Consider the following 21,711-nt stretch of genomic DNA (forward strand, 5'->3'; position numbering starts at 1 on the left):
AGACAGGAGGCGACGCAGTTTTCAGTGCATAAAAAAAAATAATAAAAGCAATCCACTCATCAAAGCCACAGAAATATTTTGTGCCAAACGCAGGTGCATATAAAATAGAAACTTTAATAATACAGAGGCACATCACAAACCAAAACTAACAAACTACATCGTCTTACCTAGACAAGGCACATAAATCGAAAGTTCGAGAAGATGAAAGAGACGCGTATTGTTTTAGCACAGATTAAAGAAGAATATTTTTACTTCTCTCATAGATGAAAATGCCTGTTTATTGTATTTGTTGAGAAGGGATAGTAAATTATGTTTTAATAACTGAAGTTTGTATTGGGTGCGGAAATTGGGAACTAACCAGTGAGGAAGGTGTCTAGTGCATACATCCGTTATCCGGTGTTGTAATGATGCAACAAGCTTAATAAAATTGACAGATTCTGCATAAGAGAAGTAGAGTTGGTTTAACAATTTATATTCATAACTGTGTGTGATTCGAATAATGTCATACTTCGGAAATAGGTCTTTTGTATTAGTGTCTATGCAAACGTTCGAAACATAGCGCAAGACTTTTTTCTGATGCACGTTGATTTTTTAATATTCCGTTTTGTTGTTGAGCTCCAAACAAGAGTACAGTAGTTTACGTGAGGTGCAAATAGCGCATGATATAACTGCAGTTTAGCATATTCTGGAAGTATATTTCTGCAGCAGGACAGAGTGCCTGCTGCCACTGAGGGCTTTTATATATATATATATATATATATATATATATATATATATATATATATATATATATATATAGTGAATCGAAATCTCAAGACTATGATGGTGGCATTCACGGAGCGGCACAAGGACTGGGACGCTCGTATCCAGGAGATGGCCTTCGCTACAAGAACCACGGTAAACCGGTCAACAGGTTTTACGCCAGCGGCCATTCTCCTTGGTCACGAGCTCAGGTTCCCTAATGAGCATGCTCTGAATGGCTCTGATTTACCGGGGCTTAGCCATTTTAAATTTGCGCATGATCTTTCCAGCCGCTTGGCCGAGACTCTGAAGGAGGCAAGGAAAAACTTGGACTTTGCCCGCCTGGAACACTGTAACCAGTACAACAAGGGAAGGCGACCTTTGGAGTTCACAGTCGGTGACAAAGTCCTTCGCCGCACGCACCCACTAAGTGATGCAGCAAAAGGGTTTGCTGCTTCTCTCGCACCACGATGGACTGGCCCTTGCACGATAACAAAGCGCGTGTCTCGGCTTTCTTAATTTATTCGCCATGTGCAGGGTGGTCGAGAAGCCGGACCAGTCAACGTGGCCGATCTCCGAGCTTACCACGGCCGTCCACTAGCCACATAGTACCACTTGACCTATCAGGCACTACGGGTACCCACGCTCGGCGGATACCTCCAAGCATGCGCCCCGCCAGCAGCAGTACCAGTTCCGTCCTTATCCCTCGTTATTTTTGTTTTTACACATCGGGAGGTGTCCCGCCTTGAAAGGGGGGGAGTGTGGGGCCCCACAGCCCCTTTTAGCGTTTCAAACCACGCGCGCTTTTTACTGTTTGTGTTGGTGTCCGCCCGGGCAGCGCGAGTACGCATGAGCGAGCTGCCCGGAGCGGGGGCGGCATGCTATCGGCGCGAGACAGAGGGTAGATAAGCGCGTCGGAAGCATTGCTCGGGGCTTTTTCGCCGGGCGGCCGGCCAGAGAAGGGCGGCGTGGCAGCGTCCCAAGCCGGCGGGATGTACACGGACGACGGAGCGGAGTCCTGCGAGGCGAAGACGGAAGCGGCGCCTACAAGAAAGCCTTAGGAGTTTTAGCGTGAGTGCTGCCACGCGAGTAGCAATGCTTTTGTACCGTAATCAACGCTTTGGCCCTATTACTCGTCCTATCCGCGCCGCAGTGTGTTTTGTGTTGTCGCGGTGAGGCCCTGACCCATGTTCCGTTTTATTCTGCATAGTCCATTGTCGCGCACTTCGACGGAATGTTTCCAGCGCAGTTTTGACCAATGCTTTTTATTTTCTATTTTATACTTTTATGCTGATCCGGAATAAACCGGTGTTTTTAATAAAGACTTGGTTTTCACTCGTCGGGCGAGACCATCGCTCGCAGACCCGTATTCTAGAAGGCGGAGCCTTCATTTGGCGCCCAACGTGATTTCTGCTCGAGCTTTGGCTTGCCCCGCGAGTGTAGCAATTTGAGGTTCATGCAGTTTCGTGCGTAGCGATGTCGGACTTACCGGGTGCAAGCGCCCATTTAACAGAGACAGTTCGGCCTCCCACACAGGCGGGTTCCGGGCATGAGCAATCAGAAGACAGGAAAAGCGAACCGTCGGACATTTGTAGTGGAATTCTTGGGCTCCTGTTCGAGCTACTTGAATCAAAGGCACATTTCAGAGAAATGGTAGGAAGCGAGGCAGTTTCGTTAACGCCCACTCCCTTGTATCGCGATAATCAGCTGCGGCTGAATTTGGCCGTGCCAAGGTTTGAAGGATACGCCGACAAGAAATCTGTTTGCGGTTTTCTTTATGAAATCGGCGATTATCAGACGGCAATGGCAATTTCGGACATCGCTCTGGTCACGCGTGTGCTTCCCGTAGCTTTGGCAGGTTCCGCAGGAACCTGGAGGCGTAGACAGCGGCCGTTCACAACAAAGCAGGATTTTATAGACCGTTTTCGAGAAGAGTTTTTGCCGCCTGATTATGACATCCGTATGAAAGACGAGCTTTGCACCAGGACGTAAGGCGAAAACGAGGGTTTGCTAGAGTGTTTGCGCAGTTTTCAAGAGCTGCATGAGCGGGCAGATCCTGCAGTTCCGGAACCAGAGAAGGTAGCTCATGCTATACATCGGTGCCATCCAAGGTATCAGCCATATCTCCGGCGTCGAAAGTTCGCGGACTTCGATGACATGGCTAGAGAAGCATCCCGCATCGAGGCATCTTTCCTGGCGCAGCTCCAGTACAAACCACCCCCCCTGCAGAGACTTGCCTTGAGCCGTCCTGTGCGTGGCCTGGATCATCGGCAGCACGCAGCCTGGAGACGCCAGGCTGCCGTACGGGGGCTGGCGACTTGCACGGAATCACAAGCCCTGATGCGTCTACTCAGGTGACGAGCCGATTTCAGGGGTGACAGGTCAGACGGGGCCCCGTGTCTTCTTGCCATACGCAGGCGCTGGTACCCCTTGTGTGGCAGCAGTTGGGACACCCCACATCCCGGACATCTCCTGCAGCGGCTGCCGGCTACCATTCACCTACGGGTGCAGCGTGGGTGTCGCCACCGGGCGCAGCGTGGACGTCACCTACGGATGCAGCGTGGGTGTCACCACCGGGTGCAACGTTGACGTCACCTACGGGTGCAGCGTGGGTGTCACCACCGGGTGCAACGTTGATGTCACCTGCGGGTGCAGCATGGGTGTCACCATCGGGTGCGACGTTGACGTCACCTGCGGGTGCAACGTGGGTGTCACCACCGGGTGCAACGCGGGTGTCACCACCGGGTGCAACGTGTGATTCACCTTCGGGTGCAACGGTGTCGTCATCAGGTGAGAAGTGGGTGTCGCCCCGGGCACAACTTGTCCTACGACTCGCAGATTCAGGACAATGCTGGGGAGGGTGTTTTGGTGATATCCAGCGGCCAGGCTGCACAGACATGGCCAACCACCGGGAGAGCTGATCCAGTCGCTACCTTTCCGGCCTGAACGGACCCAGAGGCCTTCAAACCAGGTGCAATTGATGCAGGTGCCATCATCACCACCTGCTATGCATGAGGCAGACCCCGAGAAACCCTACAAATACTCGGTGAGTGCAGTCCCGTCAACTTCTTTTGAGGAAAGCCAACCAGACAAGACCCCGTTGGTCTTAGTCAAAATGACTGGACTGGAACTTCCAGCCCTTTTAGACACGGGGTCTACGGTGTCAGTTTTCGGCGATCAGGTGAATTCCTGTGAGACAAAACGTGTCCGGTTGCGAAGTATAAACACTAACCTTCGTATGGCGTCGACTCACATAGTACCCGCAACCTCAGCAGCCCGCCTAACAGTTACTATAAATGGTCGAAAGATTAGACAGCGTTTCTTACACCTTCCCGGGCTATCCTGGCCAGTCATACTAGGCCGTAACTATATATTGAAGGCAGGAATCGTGATGGATCTCAGTAAGGGAACCTACCGGTACGGCACCGGTACAGAAACATTTCAGTTCAAGACCAAGGCCGCTGAGCCACAGTCACAATTGCTTGCCACGAACGGCCATTCGGCAAATATCACAGGAAGTGGTATTCTAACCATTTTGAATTCCTTCACTGGGTCACCAGCGGAAAAAAGCAGAATCGAGACAATGCTCAGGCCCTTTGCAGCAATGTTCATGGAGGCTCCGGGGAAGGCCAACGTACTAACCCACAGGATCGACACCGGCGATGCTCGTCCTATCCGATTCAATCTAAGGCCCTTGAGTGTCCACAAGCGAGCGCTACTGGATGGGGCCCTCGACGAAATGGTGGCTACCGGTGCGGTGAGACCATAAAAAGCTCCTGGGCGTTTCCTGTTGTTCTCGCGTCTAAGAAGGATGGAACAGCACGGTTGTGTGTCAATTATCGACGTCTGAATGCTGTGACAGTGCGAGACTCTTACCCTTTCCCGTCTGTTGACTCTGTCATGTACTCACTTGGGTCAGCAAAATGTTTTACTACTCTTGACTGCAGTAGGGGATTTCTGCAAATCCCGATTGACGGCTGGGACATTGAGAAAACGGCTTTCACTTGCCACCGGGGACTGTTCGAATTTGTGCGATTGCCTTTCGGGTTGTGCAATTCACCTGCTGCTTTCCAATGGGTCATGGATATTGTGCTCGGAGACGCTAAATTTAACTACGCTATGGCCTACATGGATGACGCAGTAGTGTTTTCAGAAAGCTTAGAAGAGCACCTCCTTCATCTAACGAATGTCCTTCGACGATTGCAGAATGCGGGCATCACCATTAACCCCAGCAAGGTTCAGTTGGTGACAAGCACAATCAACCTTCTTGGTTTCATTGTAGAACAGGGCACAGTTCGCCCGGAGGAAGGGAAGCTTCAGGCCATTCTGCAGCTCCCACCACCAACCAACATAAAGAGCCTCCAGCGTTTCTTGGGCATGGTGGGCTTCTATCGCCACTTCATCCCGAACTGCGCTGACCTGGCGCGACCCCTCCATCAGCTCCTCCGGAAGGGTGCCCGCTGGTCATGGACAGAAGCCGAGCAGGGATCATTCCGTTCACTGTCTGCAGCCATCGCGGATACTGCACACCTGCGGCTTCCAGACCTTAACCGGCCATTCACAGTACAAACGAATGCAAGTGAGTACGGAATTGGGGCGGTATTGCTTCAAGAACATCAAGGAAAGCTTTGCCCATTGGCGTTTGCTAGTCATACACTGACGGCACCAGAAAGGAACTATACTGTGACAGAGAAAGAGTGTCTCGCGATTGTGTTTGCCCTCAAGAAATTTGACATGTACTTGGATGGCGCAGAATTCATTGTTCAGACCGACCACCAGGCCCTATCGTGGCTTTCAAGTTTGCAAAATCCAGCTGGCCGTCTAGCCCGCTGGTCACTCACTCTCCAAAAGTATAATTACAGGGTAGAATACAGAAGAGGCACTTTCAACAAAGTGGCCGATGCCCTGTAACGAGCTCCACTTCCTGGTGAGGGAGAGCGAGCACCTGCGGTCCATGCTGTGACAGCTCCTGCCGACACCTGGAGCACACTGGTGTCCCGTCAACAGCTCCTTGACGCTCAGCTCTCAGACGACCAGTGCAACCAGATACGCCAAAGCCTGAAAAGCGCCAACCCTGCAGGGAGCCGGGCGCTTAACGGAAGCTACGACAGCTACGTGGAAGCAGAAGATGGCTTGATCCTGCGGTATATACCTGCTGCGGACACCGAGAGTGGTGAGTTCGCATTTCGTGTGGTCGTTCCTAAGGGCCTACGTAAGCATTTTCTAGAGTACTTCCACGATACATGCCTCGCAGGTCACAGCGGTGGCAAGAAAACATATGACAAATTGTGTCGCGTTGCAACATGGCAGCGCATGAGAAGGGATGTCCTGACATTCGTCCGCACTTGTCATACCTTCCAGACCGCGAAGCCGAGGGGAGGGAAATCACCGGGCCTCATGCAACCTGTAGAGAGCCGATACCCATGGGAAATTGTAGCTTGCGACATATTGGGTCCCTATCCCAGATCAGTGAAAGGGAATCGCTACTTGTTAGTAATCACTGATCATTTCTCGAAATGGGTAGAATTGTATCCCCTGAGTAGGCGACAATAATTTGGGATAAGCTACTAGAAACATTCACTCGCTTTGGTTTCCCAGCTCAGCTTATCACTGATAATGCCACGTATTTCACCGGTAGGATATTCACTACCACTTGCAAAGTTCTTGGCGTGCAGCACAAAAAGACTACGCCCTACCATCCTCAAGCAAACATTACAGAGCGAGTGAATCGAAATCTCAAGACTATGATGGTGGCATTCACGGAGCGGCACAAGGACTGGGACGCTCGTATCCAGGAGATGGCCTTCGCCACAAGAACCACGGTAAACCGGTCAACAGGTTTTACGCCAGCGGCCATTCTCCTTGGTCGCGAGCTCAGGTTCCCCATTGAGCATGCTCTGAATGGCTCTGATTTACCGGGTCTTAGCCATTTTAAATTTGCGCATGATCTTTCCAGCCGCTTGGCCGAGACTCTGAAGGAGGCAAGGGAAAACTTGGACCTTGCCCGCCTGGAACAATGTAACCAGTACAACAAGGGAAGGCGACCTTTGGAGTTCACAGTCGGTGACAAAGTCCTTCGCCGCACGCACCCACTAAGTGATGCAGCAAAAGGGTTTGCTGCTTCTCTCGCACCACGATGGACTGGCCCTTGCACGATAACAAAGCGCGTGTCTCGGCTTTCTTAATTTATTCGCCATGTGCAGGGTGGTCGAGAAGCCGGACCAGTCAACGTGGCCGATCTCCGAGCTTACCACGGTCGTCCACTAGCCACATAGTACCACTTGACCTATCAGGCACTACGGGTACCCACGCTCGGCGGATACCTCCAAGCATGCGCCCCGCCAGCAGCAGTACCAGTTCCGTCCTTATCCCTCGTTATTTTTGTTTTTACACATCGGGAGGTGTCCCGTCTTGAGAGGGGGGGAGTGTGGGGCCCCACAGCCCCTTTTAGCGTTTCAAACCGCGCACGCTTTTTTCTGTTTGTGTTGGTGTCCGCCCGGGTAGCGCGAGTACGCATGAGCGAGCTGCCCGGAGCGGGGGCGGCATGCTATCGGCGCGAGACAGAGGGTAGATAAGCGCGTCGGAAGCATGGCTCGGGGCTTTTTCGCCGGGCGGCCGGCCAGAGAAGGGCGGCGTGGCAGCGTCCCAAGCCGGCGCGATGTACACGGACGACGGAGCGGAGTCCTGCGAGGCGAAGACGGAAGCGGCGCCTACAAGAAAGCCTTAGGAGTGTTAGCGTGAGTGCTGCCACGCGAGTAGCAATGCTTTTGTACCGTAATCAACGCTTTGGCCCTATTACTCGTCCTATCCGCGCCGCAGTGTGTTTTGTATTGTCGCGGTGAGGCCCTGACCCATGTTCCGTTTTATTCTGCATAGTCCATTGTCGCGCACTTCGACGGAATGTTTCGAGCGCAGTTTTGACCAATGCTGTTTATTTTCTATTTTATACTTTTCTGTTGATCCGGAATAAACCGGTGTTTTTAATAAAGGCTTGGTTTTCGTCTGGCGAGACCATCGCTCGCGGACCCGTATTCTAGAAGGCGGAGCCTTCAATATATATATATATATATATATATATATATATATATATATATATATATATATATATATATATATATTGTTACGAGGGTAAGACGTCGAAGCACTGAACAACAAGACGATAGGGCAGGGAGCTCAGCTGGTCAACGGCAGCGCGTCCGGCACGGGAGTCTTTTTTTCCAACGTCTTTCTCCTTCACTTGTGTTCTAAGCTTCATATTCGTCGTACTATTAAATTTTCCCCCTGGGCAGACGAAGCCCCCCGGGCGATGTAGTTATTGTTTCCACGAGAGTGACATGGGTCCATCCCGGCGACATGGGTAACTTCGGTTCTGACTGAACGACGACCACTTGCTGTCATACGTGCTATTTGGTAGCTCACTTCACTGACGCGCTCAAGCACAACGTAAGGGCCAGCGTGATGCGCCAACATTTTTTGGGCTAAACCACGCTTTCGGAGAGGTCGCCAAAGCCACACTAAGTCTCCAGGGGCGTAAGACACATGGTTATGCCGGCTGTCGTATCGAGCTTTTGAACGCTCTTGCGAAGCGAGAATTCGCAAACGGGCGAGACGGCGAGCTTCTTCGGCTCCACAAAGAGTTTCCGCGATGCACGGTTCGTCATGAACGGAGTAAGCAAGAATGGTGTCTAGACAATACCGAGGAGGACGGGCATATAGCAGGAAGAACGGGCTGTAGCCAGTAGTCTCATGGTTTGCAGTGTTGAATGCAAACGTTATAAATGATAGTATCCCAATTCTTGTGGTCAGATGCGATGTACATAGATAGCATGTTTGTGAGTCTGCGGTTTGTGCGCTTCGTCAAGCCGTTGGTTTGAGTGTGATATGGTGGCCCGAGTACCAGCGCTTGACGTTCACCAAAACGGCACTTTTTGGAATTCAGGACTAGGCCAGCCTTCTGTGTACGCAATCTAAAAGAATCGCAAATCGCGTGTTATGTTCAGTAATAGTCCGGCCAAAAATAACATCGTCTAAATAGCACATGCAGATTTCCCACTTGAGGCAACGAAGTATTGTGCCCATAAATCTTTCAAATGTGGCCGGCGCATTGCATAGACCGAAGTGCGTCATGTTAAATACAAATAGGCCGTCTGGCGTAACAAATGCAGTTTTTTCCTTGCCAGCAGGGTCCATCGGAATCTGCCAATACCCCGATCGCAAATCAACTGAAGAGAAATAAGACGCGGAGAAAAGGCAATCTATGGTATCGTCGATGCGCGGGAGGGGATACACATCCTTTTTAGTGATGGAGTTGAGGCGACGATAGTCAATGCAGAACCTCCATGTTCCGTCTTTTTTTCTTTACAGATATCACGGGAGTAGCCCAAGAACTGGAGGGTTCCTGTATTACGCCCCTGTTCAACATGTCTTGGACATGCTCGGTGATGATCTTACGCTCTGATGGCGACACACGGTACGGCTTTTGACGGATCGGATGGGCAGAACCCGTGTCAATCCTGTGGCGTGCGCGCGACAGCGGAAAACGTTGAGAGCCATCGGACTGCGCGAAATCAGAGACGGGTAGGTGCTGGGACAAGATGTTCAATATCTGTCGTTGTGAGGTGTTCAACGATGCGCTGATCATCAGAAGAAGCTTTTCGTCAGCATATAAGTTAGTAGCGCGGTTGTCTAGGGAAGGGGTAACGACAGCTACACAATTCGGGAGAGTTGCGCTACATGAAGCTAGTTTGGAGCATGCTGGAAAAATAACTGGTTCCGATGAGCAATTTATAGTCCACAGTCCGTTACGGCCCTCGTTCACGCGAACCAAACAATGCGGTGCTAACGCATTTTTCGTTACGCACTGTAAATTAAGAGGCGCCACAGTAGCCTCAAAAGAGTCGTTAATAGTACGGGAGCAGGACACCTGCACACGCACGGCAGAATGTGGTGGTATGACGACTTCATCACACACACACAAAACGGCTTCATAATTTGACGTCTCTTGCAAAAGTTCACGAGGAAGAGGACCACTAACACTTAGCTCTCCCGTTCGACAATCAACTGTAGCGCCGCACATACGCAGGAAGTCAATTCCCAAGATTACGTCGTGTGTAGATCGGGGCAGTACTGCAAACTCCGCCGGAAATACTGTGCCCCCCAAAGAAACTTTAACACTGCATACCCGAACCGGATACAATAACTCTCCACTTACTCCATAAAAATTTGCAGTTTTGTCCCAAACACACATAACTTTGTTCTTCAAAAGATTCTTAAAATCTAAACTCATTACTGAAACTGTAGCACCAGTGTCTACTAACGCCATCGTTGGCAAACCATCAACAATCACATTGACCTTGTTCTTTGATACGCACACAGATGGGGGAATAATAGGTATCAGTGCACATTGTCCAGCGACCTCACCTCCATTGGCCGCGCTGGCTAGTTTTTCGTCATTGGTAGCGGAGATTGGCGCCATGGAGACGGGGAGCGGCGCACACGAAATGACAGAGGAGGTGTCACACTACGGTCAGACGCTGGTGAATGGCTGGGGAGCCCTTCGATTTGAAAACGGCCCATCCCGGAGGGATGTTCTGGCCGATAGCTGTCGATGTAGGGCTGGTCGATGCGTCGGTTCGGTGTCGTCGGCGGATTCCGGAACGATGCGCGCCGATTGCAGTAGCGGGAAATGTGACCCGCGACACCACACCGGTAGCACACCGGAAGAGGTCGATCAAAAAGTGGCGTGTCAGCTGGTTCCTGCATGGTAGGCCGCGACGAATATCCAGATGGTGGTTCCAGGACGATGTAGTTGTCCGGCGGTCGGCGCGATGTACGACTGGAGTAAGGGCGAGGATCTCTACGCTGATAGCAAGAGAATTTTTCGAAATTCTCTTCAGGTCTTGGTCGCGGAGAGTATAGGTCTTCGCGGCTAACAAAGTCGGTGACATTCGCGGACATCGGCGGGCACGCACCCCCATAGGTTGGAAGAGCATATACGTCCCCTCCGAAGCCATTGGGCCGGTCAAGCTGCTCACGTCGTGACATCTCATCTCGAACAATTTCACGGATGGCAATTTTGAGATGGCGATTCTTCAATACTAGCCACTGTAGTGACATTTGAGAGCCGTCCAAATTACGGTGTAATGCGGCGAGTCTCTAGGGCCTCGAATGTTCGGCAGTGCCGGATAACGTCAGAGACCGAACTCAAGTTTTTTTTAAATGAGGAAGTGGTAAACTTCTTCCGCAATATGCCCTTGACCAGATAGCCTACTTTATCGTCTTCAGTCATCTTGATGTCGACGGTCTTGCATAACTTGAGTATGACCTCTATGTACGTGGTGCAAGTTTCTCCGGCTGCCTGGGCCCTTTGAGAAAGTGTCTGCTCGGCCTGTTTCTTCTTTGCAGCTAGGTCATCGAAACATTCCTTGATTGCTTCGACAAAACTTTCCCAAGTTGTCAGGGAGTCCTCGTGGTTCTCATACCACATCAAGGCGGTTTGCGTGAAAAAAAAGACAACATTGGCTAGTTTATCCACTGAATCCCAGCGGTTATAGCGGCTCTGACGTTCATAATGAGTGAGCCAGTCATCAACATCTTCCCCTGATTGGCCGGCAAAGGAACGAGGCTCGCGAAACGGTAGCGTCGCATTCGTGCTGGTCGGCGGCACATCGCGAGACGGGGGTAGAGGGTCCTGTGTTGATGTTCTGGGCTGCTCGGTAGTCTGCTGCATTCTTGTCGAAAAGGGTGGGAGACCAGCGAGGCGACCGCTCCGACGAAGCTCCAGCGGTTGAGGATGCGTATTGAGGGTAGTCGCACCCAGCACCTGACCACCAATTTGTTACGACGGGGGTAAGACGTCGGAGCACTGAACAACAAGACGATAGGGTAGGGAGCTCAGCTGGTCAACGGCAGCGCGTCCGGCACGAGTGCCTTTTTCTCAACGTCTTTCTCCTTCACTTGTGTTCTAAGCTTCATCTTCTTCTGTACTGTTACAATATATATATATATATATATATATATATATATATATATATATATATATATATATATATATATATATATATATATACCATTTAGCTGACTCGGTAATGTGTACTATATCATTTATATATATGTTGAATAATAACGGGCCCGAGGATACTACCCTGCGGTACTCCACAATGTATAGGAAATAAAGATGACCCAATATTACTTATACGGACCCATTGTACTCTGTCTTTCAGATATGACGCAATTAAATTGAGGGGATGTCCCCTTATTCCGTACTGTGACAGCTTACCTGTCAAAATACAATGGTTAACGGAGTCAAAGGCTTTACTGAAATCGCCTGATGACCAGCTCAAACTGATCGACAGAGCGCGCAAGGCGGCAAAGGCCACTGGGGCCCTAGACTGAGGGTCCCACCCATGCCGGGAGAATTCCCCTTTGGCTAAATAAACTTTTTCATTCAGTCATTCGACTACTGTGCCGGAGTACCTGGGTTCGATCCCGACCGCCGGCGACTGCGTTGCGATGGAGCAGAAACGAAGTGGCGTCCGTGTGCTGTGTGATGTCAGTGCACGATACAGATACCGAGGTGGTCGAAATTACTCCAGGAACCTCCACTACGACACGTCACAGAACACAGGGGGGAGGGGGGGAGATACTGCGCCTTGCCATTCCTCTGAACAAATTATTATTATATATTATATTATATGCATGTTATGTTGAGGGTAATATCAATAGTTTGATAGATGTATACACATGTAGCCTCGCGTCTGACGCACATCTATGATTGATGTAGTCGGTTAAATTTATTTTCATTTATTTTATTTGAAAATACTGCAGCCCCTCAAGGGGCTATAGCAGGAGTGGGTACAAAAATGTGGAACAATTCCACGCATACAAAAGTACATACAAGCATTACAAATATAAACGCTAGAAAAACAACATACAATGCTACGACTCAATTGCCGACGCAAAATCAGAGATTGATAGTGCACGAATGTTGCCATCCAAAGAATTCCAACACTCCACAGTGCGCGGAAAAAAACTGTATTTGAAAACGTTAGTGCGGGCAAAAAAAGGTTGGATATTAAGATCGTGATGGCTCCTGGTTGCAGATGGTTTTGAAAACGAGATATGCTTACCCTCTGAAAGGCAATTAGCAGAATGAACTATGGAAATACACACATAAGCGAAACATTTTGATGAAGCAATCGGGCAAGTATTACTTTGCATAACTAAGGAGAGTGGCAAACAAGAGAAAATGATTCTCCTTAAGAGGAAAATCTTTTAAATGAAATTTTGAATTTTGCAAGAAGGACAGAATCATCTCGTCCTTAAATATTATCATTCTTTTAAAGCTATGCCCAATCTTTCATCGTTCACGTAAGGATTATCTGTGGCTGGAAAGTTTACGTTCGTGGATGGGAAGGTGTTTCTATGGCGTGAACGCAACTGCTAATAATTAATAGCTTTTCGAAAGCAGTTTCCTGAGGCAAGAGTCTAAGTGCAGAGCATATATATCACGCTGGAGAGCTAGGCAAGTGCCGATAGCATCTTAAATTGAGCATAGTGACTTTATTCAACTTAAAACTCCTAAATAAATACACCCGCCACGGTAGGAGCCACCGCATATTCCATTTCTGGTTCTAAACGGGAGAAGCATGCTGATCTGAGAGATGCAACAGCCGCTGAATTCCAAATCGCGATTTACACAGGTTATTCAAAAGAACTGCTCCTTCGGATAAGGTATGAACTTATAAAATCACAAGAACTTGGCGCCTGCTACAATTAGGCCAGTTATGATAGCAACTGCCAGCATGTTTATTACAGAATATAAGATTAGTTACAATGTCCCTCTGTGTCAAGAAAACCGGAACCGGAATCCCTGCCAAGAGACGTCTGATATGTCTTGACATGATGTCTAGGAACGTGAACTTGGAACGTTAAAATTTTGATTCCTTTTGTGTTTGATACCGGCCGCGGCGGCCGCCTCTCACTGGAGATGATACCGTCACTGCGCCCGTGTACTATGCAATTCAGTGCATAATAAAGAACCCAAGGTATACCCAAGAAATTCGAAATTTCCATGACCACCACTATGGCACCCCTCATAGCCTGAGTTGCTTTATAACGCTAAAGCCCACTTAGACATGCCTGCTACTTCGCACTATACTTAAGCTTACTTCTACGACTTGTCCATCCAGCATGGACTAAAAGAAACTTTCAAAAAACGAATCAATGCACCTTCGTTTGTATTTAAGGCCGCAGTATGCTCGTGATAATATTGATTTAGAAGATATAAGTGGACCTGTTGATGTTTCTAACGGACAAATTTTGTTACAAAGAGTTCATTCGCGTATAGATACACTGGCGACATGCAGCAAATTAACTACGTTTTGTGTTGCTTCAATTTGGCATTGCGTTCACTGCAAAATCAGCGGATGATATTGCCGCGAAACCTTCAAAACTGTATTTGTTGTTTTTAAACAGCCGCCGGCATACAGGCTTATCACTCTGATTCTGGATCGCGTACCAGTTCCGTAATCTTTGTTAATGCTCGATGTCGCGAGTCACACCTTCATCAGTTTTGTTGTAGCGCAAGATGCACCGAGATCTGTCTCGAAGGTTCCGGCCACTCGGGTGTCTTTCCACAATGTTCCAGCCCGTGCTGGTAGCTGTTTTTGACGTTATCTTGATTGTTCTGTGCAGCCTTTAAATTGAGCGTTGCCGAGTGTGACGGGCATTCTTTGTTCGACGATCGACGAGCACGTATGTTTCTATCGCCGCCGCCGAGTTGCTTAGTTCTTTCGCGGGCGCAAGTCAGCCCAAATAAAGAGTTTCTTTAGTGCAATCATCGACCCTTCATTCGTGTCGTCGACCTCGTCACCACTACGTGACAATATCGCGAAGCCAAGCGAAAACCATCCGCCGCCGCGCGGAGCGAACCATGAGCTGGTTGTGCCCCTTGCGGCGGCGGAGAGCGTAACTGAAGGAGCAAAGCTCCCATTTCTTCCGCTGCGGTAGAGAAGGCCGTACTAAAGACAACGCGCTCTCCCTCAAGACTGGCCGTGACAGGGTTGTGTGACGTCAGAAGACCACGTCACATGGCCTAGTTACCAGGCGATGCTCCAGCATAGTTATTAGTGACAGAAAAACGGCTGTCTGAAACTTTGCGAAAGGAAGGGTCTCGAAGGAGGCAGCCAAATTGATAAAGTAAAATTAGAAAGAAGGATTCTAATTATTTGTACTCCCTCGCACATATCCGTTCCTAGCAGCGAGGCAGCGCACGAGCTAGCCGGAGCTGATTGCGATCGGATGAACGAGAGTCTGCAAACATATACTGAAATCTTAGAACACTACAGACTGAGCAGAAGGTCCCTGCCACCCCCGGACCGAAAGCTGAATAACAAGGAGGCCGTCCCTTGGCGGCGCCTACAAACAGGGAATTTTCCACGTCCTCTGGCTTTTCCACACGCAAATGGAGGAAAAGACGGACGATAAATGCGAAACTTGCGGAGAAAGGGTGACTCTGGATTACATAATATGGCGATGCCTTGATTCCCCTGGCGCCAAGGAAAACATAAATAGTAGAGAGGCTTGGGCACTTCTACTGCGGAGCAAGTCCCCTGCCAACCAGCAGCAAGCTATCCGCCTGGAGGCTGAAGCCGCAAAAAAAAAACAAACAAAAGAAAACACACACACACACACAATGTCGGTTTGCCTGTCTTTAGGCGCGGAGGCCCTGGCCTCCGTCCCGTAGGCCTGCGTGCCGGGGACGGGGAGTAGGAGGCCTCCTACATCGGTGGAAAAATAAAGTTCTTACAACAACATAGCAGGCGATGCCATCAAACCCTCCGGAATCCCTGAACCCCGAGTCGTGCACGCTACTCCTAAGCCACAGCCAGCACGGTCATAATGTTTGGTTACGTGGTAGTTTAAAATCTCTCTAAAGCGGTCTTTCACATAATGCAGTAGCTTTACGACTATGTACTAATAAACATGTGTGAGTTAACGGATGCTTGTTGGTGAACGAGGATCTGATAGTTTACCCGTTAACGTTGTATTTGGCGTCATATACTTGAAGGCGGAGCGAGCTGGAGTGCCCCCAATGTTAGCGCGTAAACACTAATCCGGAGGTTCAGAGCTCGCCATAATTGTCTAAAGTTGATGTGTCCACCAACCCCTTTCCTCTCTCCTGGACCCACTCCCTCACTCCCTCCATCTACTGCCACAGAGGTTCAGAGCCTAGGTAGCAAAATATTAACACGCCTCTCGAATGGGCTTTCACACGATACTACGCTGGCTGGCGGAGCCAAACTCTCTAAGTTTTTTTTTTTTTTTTGGCGCTGCAAGTTATATCTTTTCGCGAGGTGAAAACTGGGAGCTAGACGTCTAACAGGCTGAGCATGAAAGCATTCTTCAACGCTTTACCTGACGTCATGATATCTACGTGTGATGACTTGAAATTATCTACGAAGGTAGAAGCGGGCTTTGAGCAAAAACAATTTAATATATTTGGAATGGAAGCGTGCGATAAAGTTGAAATGGAATTAGGCGCAAACTGTTCAGCGGGTGAAATTTCAGTACGAGGGAAGCAATACATATCGTGTCAATACGCTTTAAACGTATGACACGACAGCATCAATGGCTCCATATATTCTGAGGCTCCCCTGAAGATCTTTGATGGACTACGCGCACTTTCCTACTCGCTACTTAACCACTAATTCCTTAATTAGTAACTCTCTACTGATGCAGATACTCTGTACGTATTCTACACAGATACTCATTTGCAGCTACCACATTATGTGAAAAGCAATTGTAAGTAGATATAGAGCTCCGCTTAAGACAACGTGTCCGACTAAGGATGCAAGGGTCCCCGATTAAAGGGGGGAAACTCGTAGGGGCTGATGTAGTTGGCGGCTCATGCCAACACAGCTATGCCACTGAGCATGTGACGTTACGCAATCCGACGACCAAAGAGCACGCGACCAAGTCGTCAGCCAGTCTGCCAGCGCCATGCTTGGGATTTTTCGCTCGTACCACCGACGCCGGATTTTAGCTGGACGTGGCCTATAAGAGCTCGGCCCCCATTACACTTTATCCTAAATAAACCTATTTGTGAAGCAATGCGGTCATAGAATTCAGACCGAATTGTGCCACTCTACCAGGAACGGGGTTTGGCAAGGTGAGACGCTGTGCGCAAAATACAGAATACCCCTTAATATTTTTGGTAGTGAAAATACGTCATATAGCATTGTTTTCTAGCCGAGCAGTTGTGGCAGAGCTTTCATCAGAGTTTTGGTCGCACTTCTTGGTGAGATTCCTTCAGATACCACAAGATTCCAATTCACGCATATACGAATCTGACTCCGTCGGGCGTCCGATCCAGACGTCTAAGCGGAGCCTGTCATTTGAAGCTTCCTGGAGCGCCGCACCACACAGGGTACAGAAGCAGACGCAGTACAGCAGGCATCAGCGGCGTTTCAAAATGGTTTACAGGAAAGAAAAGACGCAGTGTCTGTTACACTTCCCCGCGGACACCTAGACCGAGCCGTAAAGAGAAGGTAGGAAGGTGGGAGTTAAAGAAGAAAGGAAGAGGTGCCGTAGTGGACTGACATCGCACATGACACGGAACGCATTTGCGTTTCGCCTCCATTCGGGTCAGAAGGCGCATGTTGAAGTATGAAAGTTCAGCAAACATCGCGCTAAAGACTCAACAACCACCTCGCTATAAAGTCGTTCGCCTCATAGCACTTCAGAGGCTCAAAGTGCCCCTAGAGTTTTTCGGTGGAATTTTCAGTTCATTATTTGCAAACAAATTTGACGCCACTTTGTTTCTGGTTTCGATGAGGTTTTTTTTTCTGTAAGCAAAGATAAGTGAAGAGACTGACGGATTTCTTGAATATAGGTTTTTTTTTTTATATTTCATTTAGCATGCAACTCATGAAATACGTATTAGACGTGACGCGTCAGATAAAATGGCTAATGCGGACATCATTTTTAATTTCTCAATTCATATTTCTTTTTGATTCCTAATTAAGTCTACTTCTGTTTTGTAGGAAAAATATTACGGAGAAACATGCAGGTAATATTTATTAAAAATTGACACCGACGATCACGATACCTGCGAATGCGAAACTTGAGCGGATACGCTTTACACAGTATAGAAAGCCTGGCGTTTTCGTCAGCGACTTGAGCGAGGAGAAGGCTTTCTTTCTGTCACTGTAGATTCTCACAATCCGCACTGGTTCCCGTTGAGCCGCGTCACTTAGCAGCCAATGGGAGAAATTTTATAAAATACCTGGTATAGCGCCCTTCCCACAGCTTCACGTTGAGCAGCAACAGCTAGCTAAAAATATGCAAAATTTTATGTAAACGGATGACAAGCCAATTAAACCCTTTTTAGTGGTTCCGTGAAAAAAAGAATTATTAGAGCTTACTTTTCGAAAGCGAAAAGTGGTTGTTAGAATCCTCTTGGTATGCTCTTTTCCGTCCTCTTTTCGCATTACTCTACGGGATGTTTTTTGGGGTGGTGCAGTGGTAAGACGCCCGACTACTGTGCCGGTGTACCCAGGTTCGAACCCGACCTCGGCGGCTGCGTTTCGATGGAGGCGAAACGAAGAGGCGTCCGTGTGCTGTGCGATATCAGCGCGCGTTAAATATCCCCAGGTGGTCAAAATTACTCCGTAGCCCTCCAGTACGGCTCCTCTTTCTCTCTTTCTCTCTTTCCACTTTCACTCCACATCCTCCCTTCCCCAACGGCGCGGTTGAGATGTCCACAAAAAGCGAGACAGTTACCGTGCCTTTCCGTTCCTATAAACGAATCAACTGAATGTTTTTTCTGAACGCGAATAAATATTACCTTTTTGACGTGGGGTTGTCACGTTTAAAGGCAGGGAGTGATAGCATTGAGTCCCTCAGTATCCCAACGCTGGCATTCACCAGACTGTCTGAGTCCTCAACAAGTGTTCCGGATGACCATAGCGAGTTGCGAGAGCAGAATGTTATAGCCCCGGTGCCAACTCTGACAGATTGGCCCCTTGAGCCACTTTATAGCTCTACACCGATTACGCGACGGCGACGCGACAAATCATCGATAAATTTTACGTGCGGCCATCAAAGATTGTGACCAAATTGCGATTCTGAAGGGCGTGCTGCATCGCAGATTCCACGCCTTTCCGACGACGGAGCACCGCCATTTTAGTTGAAATAGCAGGACGATGTACCGCCGTGCAGAGGCGATATCCGAGCTCTAATGGTCACACTGCGGCATTTCAATGACCTCAAAAGAGAAGCAAAAGTGGAAATGAGCAGTAACCTCAATTCCCTCAGGTATAGTTTTCACTGCGATTTCTATCCCTCACGCCTTCAGCATTTCTTAAAGACCGGTTGTCTTTCTGCATGAACCCTGATACGCTGATAAGCGCAGTGAAGATCTTGATTTCTCTAAGTTTGCGTGAGGTTATTTCAGTTTCTCGTTTTACGAGTTTCTTTGCGTATGCGTGCAATTGAAAGTTATATTTATAAGAAACGTTTTCGCGAAAATATGCACGCTCCGTTAATTTTCATTTCAGAAAGAAGTACTATAGTACAGCGTTGTGATTTTACCCCACGGCTGGTTGCGCTTCGGTGATGTTCTTACAATGCTCTAAATGGCACTTATTCAGCACCTATGATGCCTATCTTTAAATAAGATCGAATTCTGAAATCTGCTTAGAATGCTACCTATCTGTGACGAATACTGTCAGGTTTTGCGGATATATAACAAATAGTTTTGATTGCCGCGTTCCCGTTTGAAGTGTCATGTACCGCGCCTTTATTACACCTGTTGTCCATCATCGATGCAGCGCAATGGCCACACTCATACTCCTCTAATTACCACGCTTACCTCTTATAATATTCCTGTATGCGAGTGGGAATAAATAGAGCGCATAGTTAACTGCAACTTGCGGTGTGGGGCACTGCAACAAATGAATGACAATGAAAAGCAAGTGCCTAGGTATTGAACTACAAGCTTTTACCGATACGGTACACGCAATAATTCTCACTGTATGGTGATCATCATCATACAGTGAGATTGATTTGCGTGCAGGGCGAAGGCCTCTCCGATATTTCTCCAATTAACCGGGTTCTATGCTAGCTGCATCCACTTGATCCTTGCGAACTTCTTAACCTCATCCGCCCACATAATTTTATGCCGCCTCCTGCTACGCTCTCCTTCCCTTGGGAATCCTGTTACCCCAAGCGACCATTGGTTATTTTCTCTACGCACTACGTGTCCTGCCCATGCCAATTTCTTCTTGATTTCCGCTAGAATGCCAGTAACTTGGGTTATTTCTCTGACCCACTTTGCACGCTTCCTATCTGGTTAATGTTACCCCTACCATTTTTCGTTCCATAGCCCTCTGCGTTGTCCTCAACTTAAGTAGAACCCTCTTGGTTGGCCTTCACGTTTCAGCCCCATAGGTGAGTACAGGTAAGATGCAACTGTTGTATACTTTCCTCTTGAGCGATACCGGTAAGCTGCTAGTCATAATCAGCGAGCGCTTGCCAAATGCGCTCCATCCCAATCTTATTATTTTTGTTATTCCCTTTTCATGGTCCGGATCTGCGCGTGTCCTAAGTAGACATATTCATCTACTACTTCCAGTGCTTCGCTACTAATCGTAAGCTGCTTTTCTTTCCCGCGGCTGTTGAACAATACCTTAGTCTTCTGCATATTGATTTTCAAGTCTACCTTCCTACTTTTCTCTACCTTTCTACTTTTCCTGTCTAGGTCTCCAATCATTCTTTGCAGTTCATTTCCCTATTTACATAGCAAGGCAATGTCACCAGCAAATCGCAGATTACTGAGGTATTCTCCATCTACCCTTATCCCTAACTGCTCCCATTCCAAGTCTCTGAATACTTCCTCTAAACAAGCTGTGAATAGTACTGGGGAGATTGTGTCTCCTTGCCTAACACCTTTCTTTATGGGAATTTTGTTACTTTCTTTATGCAGAACTATGGTTGCTGTGCAGCCCCTATATATATCTTCCAGCACTTTCACGTACGGCTCGTCTACCCCCTGATTTCGCAATGCCTGCATCACCGCCGAGGTTTCAACTGGGTCAAATGCTTTTTCGTAATCAATGAATGCTATGTATAAGGGCTGGTTATATTCCGAGCATTTTTCTGTCACCTGATTGATGGTATGGATATGATCGATAATAGAGTACCGTTTCCGAAACCCTGCTTCATCCTTTGCTTGATTGCAGTCTAAGGTTGTCCTGATTCTATTAGCGATTACCTTAGTAAATACCTTATGCGTAACAGACAGTAAGCTGATTGGTCTGTAATTTTTAAGGTCCTTAGAGTCCCCTTTCTTGTGAATGAGGGTAATGTTTGCATTCTTCCATGGTTCCGGTACCGTCGATGACACCAGGCACTGCGTATACAGGGTGGCCAGTTTTTCTAGCCCGATATCCCCCTCGTCCTTCAGCAAATCTGTAGTTATCTGATTCTCTCCAGCTGATTTCCCCCTTTTCATAGTTTCTAGTGCTTTCTTGACCTCGTCCTTCGTCACTGGTGGAACGTCTGTTTTTCCCTACCGCCAATCTCATTACGGTCCTGACTACTTTGGCTACTGTAGAGATCTGTATAAAACTCCTCGGCTACTATGACTATATTTTCCATATTAGTGATGACGTTGTCCACTTTGTCCCTTGTCGCATACATCTGATTTTTGCCTATGCCCAATTTCTTCTTTACCGCTTTAAGGCTTCCCCCGTTCTTTACAGCATGCTCAATTTTCTCCATGTTATACTTCCTTATATCGGCCACCTTGCGCTTGTTGATTAGCTTTGATATCTCGGCCATTTCGATCTGGTCTGTTGGATTGGAAGCTTTCATACTCTGGCGTTTCTTAATCAAATCTTTTGTCTCCTTAGACAGCTTACCGGTATCCTCTCTAGCTATTCTACCGCGTACTTCTACAGCGCACTC

The 21,711-nt window shown here is 48.3% G+C and overlaps 1 pseudogene; it reads right to left on the bottom strand.

The window, feature by feature from the left end:
• Window positions 1-9,641: 9,641 nt before the first annotated feature.
• On the bottom strand, window positions 9,642-11,470 carry LOC146194673 (uncharacterized; annotated as a pseudogene).
• Window positions 11,471-21,711: the final 10,241 nt, after the last annotated feature.

This window comes from Amblyomma maculatum, chromosome 3, assembly GCF_055883805.1.
Source record: "Amblyomma maculatum isolate TAMU_Amacu chromosome 3, ASM5588380v1, whole genome shotgun sequence".
In the NCBI taxonomy this organism is placed as follows: Eukaryota; Metazoa; Arthropoda; class Arachnida; order Ixodida; family Ixodidae; genus Amblyomma; species Amblyomma maculatum.